Source organism: Mustela putorius, unplaced genomic scaffold, assembly GCF_011764305.1.
Source record: "Mustela putorius furo isolate JIRA1106 unplaced genomic scaffold, ASM1176430v1.1 tig00003937_pilon_pilon_pilon, whole genome shotgun sequence".
NCBI lineage: Eukaryota > Metazoa > Chordata > Mammalia > Carnivora > Mustelidae > Mustela > Mustela putorius.
The window spans coordinates 4,295,401-4,306,413 of NW_025422082.1; the positions used below are offsets into that span (position 1 = coordinate 4,295,401).

At 42.1% G+C, this 11,013-nt stretch overlaps 1 pseudogene; it reads right to left on the minus strand.

Annotated features, from left to right (window-relative positions):
- Positions 1-10,255: 10,255 nt before the first annotated feature.
- LOC123389003 lies at positions 10,256-10,426 on the minus strand (annotated as a pseudogene).
- Positions 10,427-11,013: the final 587 nt, after the last annotated feature.

An 11,013-nucleotide genomic window follows, 5' to 3' on the forward strand; every position in this document is an offset into this window, starting at 1 on the left:
ATAAGAATTTAGGAAAAAGCTATGACTGTTTCATTTTTTAAAAAAAGCTCGTATCTGTGAAGCTCAGAGATTGTCTTTTTTGCTTTAAGCAGGAGAGGTAGATGGATGACAATGCAATGTGATAGTTCAGTGCTCTGTTCTAGAAGGAGAACAAGAGAACAGATGTGTGTATTTCCTTCCTGAGGATCTTGCTTTCTCTTCCTCAGCATTCTCTACCTCCTTAGGCATTTCCCCCTGTTAAAGGCACTGCTGTTTGTTTCCCCTGTTGGCTTTTCCCCATGTTGGCCTACTGGCTTTGTAGGCTGTAGAGTAATGGTTTCTCTCATCTACATTCTTTCCCCCATTATCTGGTGCTCCTGCCAGAACACAATGTCCAACAAGTACCCGGATGTGTTTGCGTTTTCTCTGATGTTAATTTATTATTGTTCCTTCTTATTTCACTCATTGACTATCACGTGCCTGAAGGCTCCTTGCCAGGTGTGCGAAATGTTTCACAGGGACAGATAAGCTGTCCTCTGAAGAAATCCAACACCGGCCAGCCGCTTTGGTGTGAACATAATTAGCATGAGCCTCAGTGCATTTGGGAACATCAAAACTGAGTTCTAGGGAGAAATGCCCAATATAACGTTTCTTCCGAAAGGAGAAAAGTTGTAAAGTTTATACTGGGCGCTTGTACCTAGACTGCAGGGCAATGCTATCTGAATGTTCACGGTCACTGTGCTCTTAGCTTGGCCTTTGATATAGCAATGATGGGGGAATCTTGGGAACTCTGGAGGTGATGTCCGGTTCTTTTGCAACTTCTGTGGGTGGTATAAGAGAATATGGAGGACTCCGAATAGCAGATTTCCAAATTTGAATTGTATTCTGCAAGCAACAAGGAGTCATTAAGCATTCTTGAATAAGAATTCTTAAAGGACTCATTGAAGTTAGTGTTTGGAGAAGATCTTTTGTTCAGACTTATGCTGGTTTAGAGGAAGAAAAGAAAGGAGGTTAAAAAAAAGAAAAGAAAAGAATGAGGTTTTAAGACTAGTAACATCAGTTTGTGACAATAAGGTCAAGGTCCTGGACAATGATGGTAGCAGTAGGAAAGAAAGAGAAGAAAAATATGAGAGCTATTTTAAAGACAATGGAAATTATCAAGTATTCTAAGAACTACCTTGGGAAAAAAACAACAAAAACAAAAAAGCCTCTTTCTCCTAGTTTAATGATAATGGAGACATACCTATCAGAGCTTTTCCCGTCCCATGTATTGGTTATGACTTTTACGGTTGACAAGATTAACTGGCACGTCCGTTGGGCAGGCACTTTCTGGCTTCTGTGAAAGTAGTAGGCTTACCTCGCCAAAGGACTTGACTGTACTTCCAGTAGAGGAAGCACCTTCCCCAGCCTAACTGTGTGAGTTGGAGGTGTCCCAGGTGTAGTGAGTGGGAGGGGAGGAGAGGCTTGGCCACTGCCCTGAGCAGGGAAAGTGCAAAGAAGTGGGTGGGAGAATCTGCCAACACCTAAGGCTGGGCGATGATGCCCTGGCCATGCCCGTGCAAGGCTGGCATTCGTTCAGTGAGAAGATTAAGCCAAAATCTCTGGAGCTTTGTTGGATTTGGCTAGCTTAAAGCTAAGCAGTGAATGGCTCCTTGGCTTTTTGTTGAGAGGAGCCTGGGGGGAATGGTTTCTCGATAAATGTTTCTTTTGTTAACAGAGTACAAGGCCCATCAAGTCTGGTCTGCCATAGTGACCAAGGTTGGAGTGTCACTGTTACTCTTCTTTGGGGGTTCTGGGCCTGACTCAATGGTTGATCTGTTGAGTCATGCCTTCGGAACCTCAAGAAAAAGAAAGAGAAAGAAAAGGAGGAAGAAGTATGTTTGGGGGTGTGTGGGGGGGTTATTTTCATCCTATAGAAAGATACCAGGTTTTCTGTGTGGACAGTCTCCAATTCCTGAGTGAATCTTTGCCTCTTTATTTGTCTTTGATTGCTTTAAACTCTGCCAAAGGGAGAGAGAGAAAGAAAATACATGAAGAGGTCAAACTGCTTCTACCCCCCCAGTTTATGGAGGGTTACTGAGTGCCTGGCACTAGGTCAGGTGCTGTGGGAAATGCAGAGAAATGTTTGACCTTTTTCTGTTCTTCATGAATTCCCAAGCTAGTTCTTAACGCATGAACGTTGTATTTGAAGAAGAATATCTGTTTTCTGGAAATGTAATACGTCAAGTGGGTTGGAATAGAGTTTATAAGTTTGCATTCAATTAACATTTACTGGGCGCCTATCTACTCTCTGCCAGGCATTTCTGCAGACGCTTCTTATCTGTGAGAAAAGAGCCACTCGCTCTCCTCTCTTCCCAGAGAAAGGGCTCAGGACCCAGAGAGAAGAATGGCTTGCCTATGGTCGTAGTGAGGACGATGGAGCTAGGTCTCCTGAGATTTGCTCATTGTAGAGGTAGCTCTGGGTTCTTCAGATATGTGAGCACCAGCTTGGAGGAGGGGTTTGTGCAGGCTTAGAGCGCCCCCCAGACTGGGTGTGGAGAGGAAAAAGAAATAGGCAGGATGATCTAACCTGTTTGTTTAAACTAGAGCAGGCAAGTTGAAATTAGCCTCCACTTCTGTGAACATCGGCTCCCTGTTCTTTCAGGTGTAAGTTACGATGTCACTTTATATCCGAGAGGACAGGTTCATAGTCTTAGGGGCAACCTGCAAATCTGCAGTTTCACAAGAGGCACCCGAAACAAGGTGAAACAAGGACGGAGAGGGTATATGTGTCCTTGAATCTGTCATTACCTGTAGCCTTTGGGAAAGCCTAAAGTGACATTACTCTGTTGAGACACACGGGGGCGCTCGAACCAACCAACAATGAGATTCTTCTTTTAAAATTATTAAAAAAAAAAAAAAAAGAAGTTGTGAATCTTGGTTCTGTTAGAGTGGCCATTGTTTCAGACCATCGGGATGCTTTTTAAGGGATATATGTTTATCTTTTTGGTCAATAAGAAAAGCTCACGCTCCTGTAATTTAGTTAGGGAGCTTGCAGACTGGCATGGTTGTACATATTTGGAAGTTTTGCAGTTTACACTGTTCTGAATACAATCCTTTCATTGCCTAGCAGGGATATAGGTTGCAGGGAAGTTTTTAAAAAGTGTTCTGCCCCAGTGCTAAGGAAAGGATAATGCCTGTACCTAACTGTTCAGGGCGGGTGGTAACACACATGAGTTACTTTGAATTCTTTGCTTTAAAAAAGGAAAAAAAAAAAAAAAAAGAATTCTGTTTCCAGGTGGTAGTGAGCATTGCTCCTCATCACTGAAGAAAATGTAACTTCTTTGACCCATTTTTCTACTTTGACCCATTTTTCTACTTAGTCTTCTTTCTTCCAGTGGTCTTTAGAAAAGGTCAAGTCTGAATAACTTCACGTTTTTGGTGCCTAGCCTACAGCGGAAATCTTCTAGGGGAACTGTGAGAGGTTGATGTGGGGGTCTGAGTGCTTTCCTGCTTCTTGGTCCTGTCCCAAAATGCCTTGTAAAGAAGACGTTTGCAGTCTGTTACCTGCAGGGATTGGGGCAGAGTTGTCCCACCGCATATGTCTGAGAAAGCCTTCCTACAGGTGCTTAACGCAGACCCCTCCAGTAGAGGTCTTATCACTTCCAGCCAACCAATCTGGCTGTCAGTTTATATTCTTTAAGTTCTGTGTGCCTGGAACAGTGTTAGCACTGTGAAAGAACAGACAGTGCAGTACAGGGCAAGGCGTGGAGGCATGGACATGGACACATGGCAGTAAATACACAGTGTTAAACCCTGAGCTCCAGAGTGAGATTGTTAGAGGACGCCAATGAGTTTGTGAAGTATAAATTTTAAAAAATCCGCTTCCACAACCTGTGCTGAAGCATCATTCTGACATATTTAGCCTAAAGCCAACTTGCCCTTCGCCAGATGCCATCCTTGTTTAAAGAAGTGTCTTGCAGTCATTCCTGAGTGCTAGACAAATCTATCATTACTAGTTTATTGGCTGACAAAAGGGGATGTGGGGAGGGAGCAGCCTTTATACAAAGTTACCTGGCAAGTCAGCAAAGGGGCCAGACTAGGAGATTATAGATTTCTTTACTTGATGTTTGGAAACCTTGCCAAGAAATTTATTGTGGCAATTCAAATGCATTTTATAATCAAGTTGTATTTAATATGCTTTCGGCTAAGGCACAATTAAGATAAACCCGTTCCTGGCGCTGGGTGGGTGTCATGGGAGTATCAACATATTCCGACTACTCTATCAGGGTAATAAAGTGCAGAATGCAGAGGGAGAATTTATACTGTAAGGGTTTTAGCAAAAATGGTCACTAAGTGCCATTTCGTTGGCTTTCATGGGACATGGTTTTTGTCAGCTGTTTGGGAAATGAACTCTCTCAGCCCATTTAAAAATTAATTGTAAGGAAATTTAGTGGAATAAATGGAAATCCAAGTGCAAAGGAAACACACTCTGGCCTCAAGGCAAGTATTTTCTTGAACTTGTCATTCCCCACTCTCTAGTGACAATAATAGGAAGAGGGGAGGAAGAGAGAGAGGGAAAAAGTTACAGCTTCGGAGGAAGTGGTGAAATCCTTAAGAGCAAAAATGTCACCAGGGGAGTCCCTGTGCTAAGACAGGGAAATTCAGCTTAAAATAGCGTGGAGCAAAGGAATATTATTCTTTTCATACAGCAAATTTTAATTATATTCTCACTGCTTATTCTCATATTTGTATTTATAATGATTTCTTCACATAGTTGTGACTCTTGTCTGTATTGGTCTCTTGTAGATTAACAAAGGAAGGGCAGTTTCCTGTGTGTGTGTGGGGGGGGCCACTTTATCCTCCATTTGGTGTTTCAACCACTCACAGCAGAATTTAGAATACAGAAAATAAGGTGAATGAGCCACACTGTTAGAACAAACTTTGGAAATGAGAAAATATCCTAACATGATATTAAACAGACCTTGGAAAACAGACTGATCCGACGGAAAAGTCAATATTTTGGGATTTTTAAGTCCTTACTTCTCTCTCCTTTTTTTTTTTTTTTTTTGCCTCCAAAAAAAGTAGAGGAATGGACGGATAGTTTAGATTTATTTCTTGACTCTGGATGTCTTTCCAGATCACAATGCATGGCTGTGGAGTGACTTCTCTCGGGCATGAACTCCTCATGTCAACTCAGGCTGACTGAGCCAGTTGTGAGGAGATGTCATCACTTCTGCTAACAAGACTCTGAGAATTTGTGCCTCTCCTTGTGTGTCTCCTTTCAAACAAATGTAGTCTCTTTAGCAAAGCTTTGGAAACCACGTTTGTCAGGATGCCTGGGTAGCTCAGTTGGTTAAGTAGCTGCCTTCAGCTCGGGTCATGATCCCAGCGTCCTGGGATCATGTCCTACATCAGGCTCCTTGCTCAGCAGGGAGCCTGCTTCTCCCTCTGCCTCTGCCTGTGCTCACTTTCTCGCTCTCCCTTTCTCTGACAAATAAATAAATAAAATCTTAAAAAAAACAAACAAACCACGTTTGTCTTTCAGCTCCTCTCCGACCTCCTCCCCAGCTCACTCCTTAAAATGTTGCCTTTTGCCATGAATTGGAAGGAGCCACTGGAAAGCTCCATGTCGCTTTAGAAGCGCTGAGTGCAAAGCCCTCCGCTGTAACATAGGTGCCCCGAAGTGCTTTTCACGGGAAGGGCTGGTTTCCTGAGAAAGAGCTGTGCCTCACTGCAGGGTTCTGTGGCTTGTGCCAAAAAGGCTTTGCTCTCCAATTAAGAACCCAAACCCTACTGAGTATGCTTGGGCATTGTGGGCTGGTAGAAGGTGTGGGGTGGGAGCCTGCCACCTACCTCGCCATGAAGTGACTGAATCCAGCTCCCGTTGTCATGCCAGGGGCTTGGCTTATAATTTTGGTTCTTAATTGGTTGGAACTTCTCCAACTCCTGTGTGTGTGTGTGTGTGTGTGTGTGTACAACAAACTGTAATACATGCTTTAAAGGTGTGGGTCTTATTAAGGTAACTAATGGCTTTTTAAACTCCAGGCTCTTGTTTGAATGGAGCCCCTGAATCACAACATGGCATGTGTGTTATAATGTACCTCTATTCCATCAAAAGTCGGTTTATATTACATATGATGTGTTAAATAGCAATTGACTAGTGGTGAGATGTTGTATTTTATAGATGTTTACTTAAAAATCTGTTTCAAATTTTTGTAGGTTTTTTGGGAAGATTTTATTTTTTAAAAATTTTTTTCTTAAAGATTTTATTTATTCATTCAACAGAGAGGGAAAGAGAGAGAGAGAGAGTGAGAGAGGAAAAATGCACAAGCAGAGGGAGCAGCAGGCAGAAGGAGAAGCAGGCTCCACATTGAGCAGGGAGCCTGATGCGGGACTCGATTCCAGGACCCTGGGATCATGACCTGAGCTGAAGGCAGGTGCTTAACCAGATGAGCCACCCAGCCACCCCCCCTGCAATTTTATTATTGTATTTTTTTTCCTTTGGAACCAGCAGATTTTCCCTTCAGTTGTTAGGGATCTGTAAGCTTTGAAGAGCTCATAGACACCAGGTACCATCCTCTAGTTCCTAATGAAAAAGTTGCTTCTAAGCCTTTGGTTTAAGAAGGAGTTATCAGACAGGACCCAGACACTCATTAGGGTAAAGTGACATTTCTAGAATGTGTTCCCAGAGGTAATGGTCCTATGGAATGCACCAGGGGTTTGCCAAAAGAGTCAGCATGTTGAAGTCACCCAGAAATCCTGCAGTAAGAAAGTTTCTACACTGTTTAGTCCAATGTACCCCAAAGGTATTATTCAAAAAGATTTTTACTAGTGAGTAAGACTTACTAACAACTGGCAGAACGGGTGTTCCTTGGAACCAACTTTGGGGAATGTTGGCTGTAAGCCAACCAGCTCCCACTCACCTCCTCTGAGTTTCCCTTGGTCCTGCACTGGACCAGCTTTGATCCTTGCAGCCTCAAGCTCCTCCTTTACAGCTATACTCTTAATTGTACCTCTCTCTCCTTGAGGGTCTACAGGGCTTCAAGATCTTACTTTATCTTCAAAAAATGGCAGAACGCAGGTGTTATTATGCATTCCCTACAGGGAAAGTGAAGCTCAAAGAAGCACAGTTATTAAGAAGTAGTGTCTTTATTCAACATTGGGTCTGACTTGAGAGTACATGATTCTAACCAATGGTATTCTACAGGGGGAAACTGAAACAAACAGCTAGAAGTATGTTTAGGAAGATGGTGGAGTGCATTTCCCTTTAGGGCCCTGAACACTGTACGTGCAGCTGAACAAAACTCTTCCCAGCCGCCTGTTGGAGCAGAGCAGGGAAGGAACGAGCACAGGCACTCCAGAATGATCTTTCTCTTTCTTCTTAGAAAACCGTCTGCTTTTACCAGGGAGTCTGGGGTGTCAGGCCAGGCTTCACCCAGATGTTTAGGAGTGCTGCTCCTTGTGGAATTTCTCTGCTGGGTCTCGCTCCTCACTGGCTGTCTCCTTACTCTTCTTCTTCTAGTGATCACCACTGACTTTGCTGCTGGCCACCCGAAATGCTGCAGCAAGACAAAATTCTTTGGGCTACACTTGTCTGTGTTTCTTTCACTGTCCCACCGAAATTGCTCTTGCTTCTTGCTGGGGAATGGCTCCGTCTGATTGAGGGTTATTTTCTTGTCTTGAGAAAAGGGGAGGAGGAACACAATGGCTGCTTTGATGAGTCTGGGAGAGGGTGGTGGTTTCTTGGCTTGCTCTCTACTTAAAGAAAAGACCTTTAGAGTTACAGCCATTACTGCTTGAGGGGTTCCAAGCTCTCATTCCTCGACATTGCTGGGGAAACTCTAAGCTTACACCTTACCCCATTCATATGTAGTAGAGTGGATGTACACCTGGTAAAGTTTCTAAAGTCTTTTTAAAGCACCCCTTCAGTAGAAGGGCCATCCAAAGAGTTGATTCTCCATTGGTGAGGTCTTTTGTCCATGCCTCTTTGGGAGGAATGAGTATAGAGGGGACAGATGTTTGTACTTATCTATTCTCTAGGCTTCATAACTGTATGAAAAATGACAAATTTAAAAGGCAAGTTATTGGCATAGAAAGGATTATCTGTGTTACTTTACTTTTTCTTTCCCACTGTTTCTAAGCCAAGAACATCAGCAGGAATAGGAAGAAAATATGTGTTGTTAAATATTACTTAGGCATTTGACGTGTTATGAGGGGAAAAATCCAACCATGTTCTTATGTATAACACTATGTTCAGTCCTTTATTAATATCAGTAGTTTGGCTAAGTGGCAGCTACGGGCTAACATAAACAAATAGTCACGAATGTGCTGAGCCTTCTAGTTCAAACATTCGAGGCAGTAATCAAACTGAACCTGGGTGAGTGGTCAGGGAAGTTTCCTAGAAGAGGAGGTGTTTGAACTGAAATCTGGACAATAACAAGATGTAGTTAGGCACTGGTGGGGACCCGAGGGTTGGGTTGCTCAATCCTAGGGATCACCAACTACAGCCTACCTACTCTGTGAATATGATGCCCTCTAGTTATTCAACCCTGAAGTGTAATTGTATGACTTGGAGAGGTGGAGAGGTTTCTTGTAACAAGTTGCATAGCCATCCTGAGATGCATTCAGGGTGCATTCAAGGACCTGAAAGATGGAGGGAGAGGAAGAGCAATATTTGATGAGACCAAAGTGTCTGGATGGGGCTAGATCAAGCACAGTTTTGTAGTTTCTGTTAAGATTTATCAACTCTTTCCTACAGGCAGTGAAAGACCATTAAAGGGGTTTAAGCAATCATCGTTCATACGATTTGCGTTTTAAAAGTATGTATTTCATACCACAGGATAAAGAATGTATTGGTCGAGCACTAAGGTTGGACAGGTGCACTAATAGGAGATGAGTGATGACGAATGGTGTTTGGACTGCCGGGATGGGGGGGTTGGAGAAAAGTGAGAGGATCCAAGAGACACATGGGGTATTGGGTCGATGGGATCAGGTGATGGGGAACAGTTAAGAGAGAGAAAGAGGATAGATTCAAAGATAATTTCTGGGTTTCTCTCTTGAACTGGATGGATGGGCTAATATTTACTGAGCTATAGAACACCATGAAGAGAGAGTTTCACATGTGTTTAAATGCAAAATGATGACCCCACTTTTGAACTGAGTTAAGATGCTAAGCTGCTTCATAGAGATTTTGAGTAAGTGGTTGGGTATATGGATGTGTTGGTCAAGAGGGGAATTAGAGCTAAGTTTACAAATTGGGTGGTAGTTGTCAGGGTTTAGAAAACATGGAAGTTGAGATTGTTTAAGAGAATGTATTGGGTTAGAATTAAGGAAGTGCCCACCACTGAAGAGGTTTATGGAAACCAAATATTACGTGGCTGGGTAGAGGAAGGGGAGGTTGCAAGGAGACCTAAAATGTAGGTCCAATGAGATAAGAGGGTGCAATCCCCCAATTAGGGGAAGAGGATGTTCCACAAAGAAGAAAATAGTGAAGTATTACCTGCTGTTGAGGCATCGAGGGTATAAAGTAAGATATCTTAACCTGCAAATAAGAGACTCTGACTCAAACTTGCTTAAACAACCGGGGTATGTATTGACTCTTCTAACTAGAATGTAAGAAATTTGCAAGCCTTCAGGTTCACCTTGGTCTAATGGCTTCGCTTTCATTACTCTGGATCCCCTTAGGTGTGCACCCTCTTTTGTGGCTTCTCTCCTTAGACTACTTCCCTCACGCACCCAAAATGGTTGCCTTTGCTTCTGGCTTCACATCAGTACTTCCCAGTGTTCTGAAGTGATCGTTTGACTTCCTCTTGCTGTCCGTTGAGAGCGGATCAACTTACTTTACAGAAGCCCTCACCACACTCCTTCTAGCTTGTTGCACTGAACCGAGTCACAGGTTTATTCCTGAACTAACCCCTGACCTGAAAACCACCTAGCATTTAATGACTGAAATGTGATTTGCTGACACCATTACTGTGGAGGACATGGGGATAAATAGACCAAAGAGACTCACTGCAGGAAATTGGGATGGAGTTATCTTCTCTTGAGGCACAAAACCGGAGTTCCTTTGGGCATGATCAAGAAGAGAATGATAAAGAAGAGGAGGTTGGGCAACCAGAAAAGACCACTACATTAACATAAGCAAGAGCTGAGAACTGTTCTTAACAGTTTGGTGAATGGTCTGCTAGATATGACATCCTATATGATGTTCTCACTCTTAAAATTTAAATGGGATTATGTCACACACATTGCTCTGTAATTTGCCTTTTTTTCTTTAAAAATATTTTTAAATGAAACTTTCACTGAAGTGTAACAAAGATAGACATTATTTTAAAGCTGTTAATGCGCAAAATAGACAGGCAACCCCATAATAGGGGACATTGAGCTTGTTCCAATATTTTCAATTAGCAATAATCGCGCCTCGGATAAACCTCATTGGCTATGATACTGCCACATTACAAATGATTCTACATCATTTGTAAATGCCTTTTGGGGCACAGGTAAGCCTTTCTGTAGAATACATTCCTTGCAGTGAAATTTCTGGGCCAAAGGCTAAGCATGTAACATTTTATAGAGCTGAAAAGCGTCCTCTTTTATACTACTTTTTTTGAGTAGTCTATGAGAGTGAGTACTTCATCCGTACACTTACCAATGCTGAATAACAGTAATTGGGAAATACTTGGTGAAATCAAATTGTCATTTTAATTTATTTCCTAGATTAATATGTCTTTCAAAGTGGATCCTTTTCTCTATTTTTTCATTTATTTTCATTTTATTGTTCTATTTGAATTTTCTCTCTTTTTTGAGTATATATGGCAATTTATGTTTTTCCAAGAAAAAAATTATGCATTAATGTTTTCATTACTTTGGTAATGAATGGTATTCCCATTGAATTGGTAAAAGCTCTTCTGTACCTGTGATTAAGACTTCTTGTTGGCTTTTAATGTTATTTTCTTTCTTCTTTTCTCTGTTTTTTTTTTTTTTAATCCGACTTGGTAAAGATTTGTTTATTATATTGTTTTCAAAGCACCATTTTTTTTCCATTTTATGAAG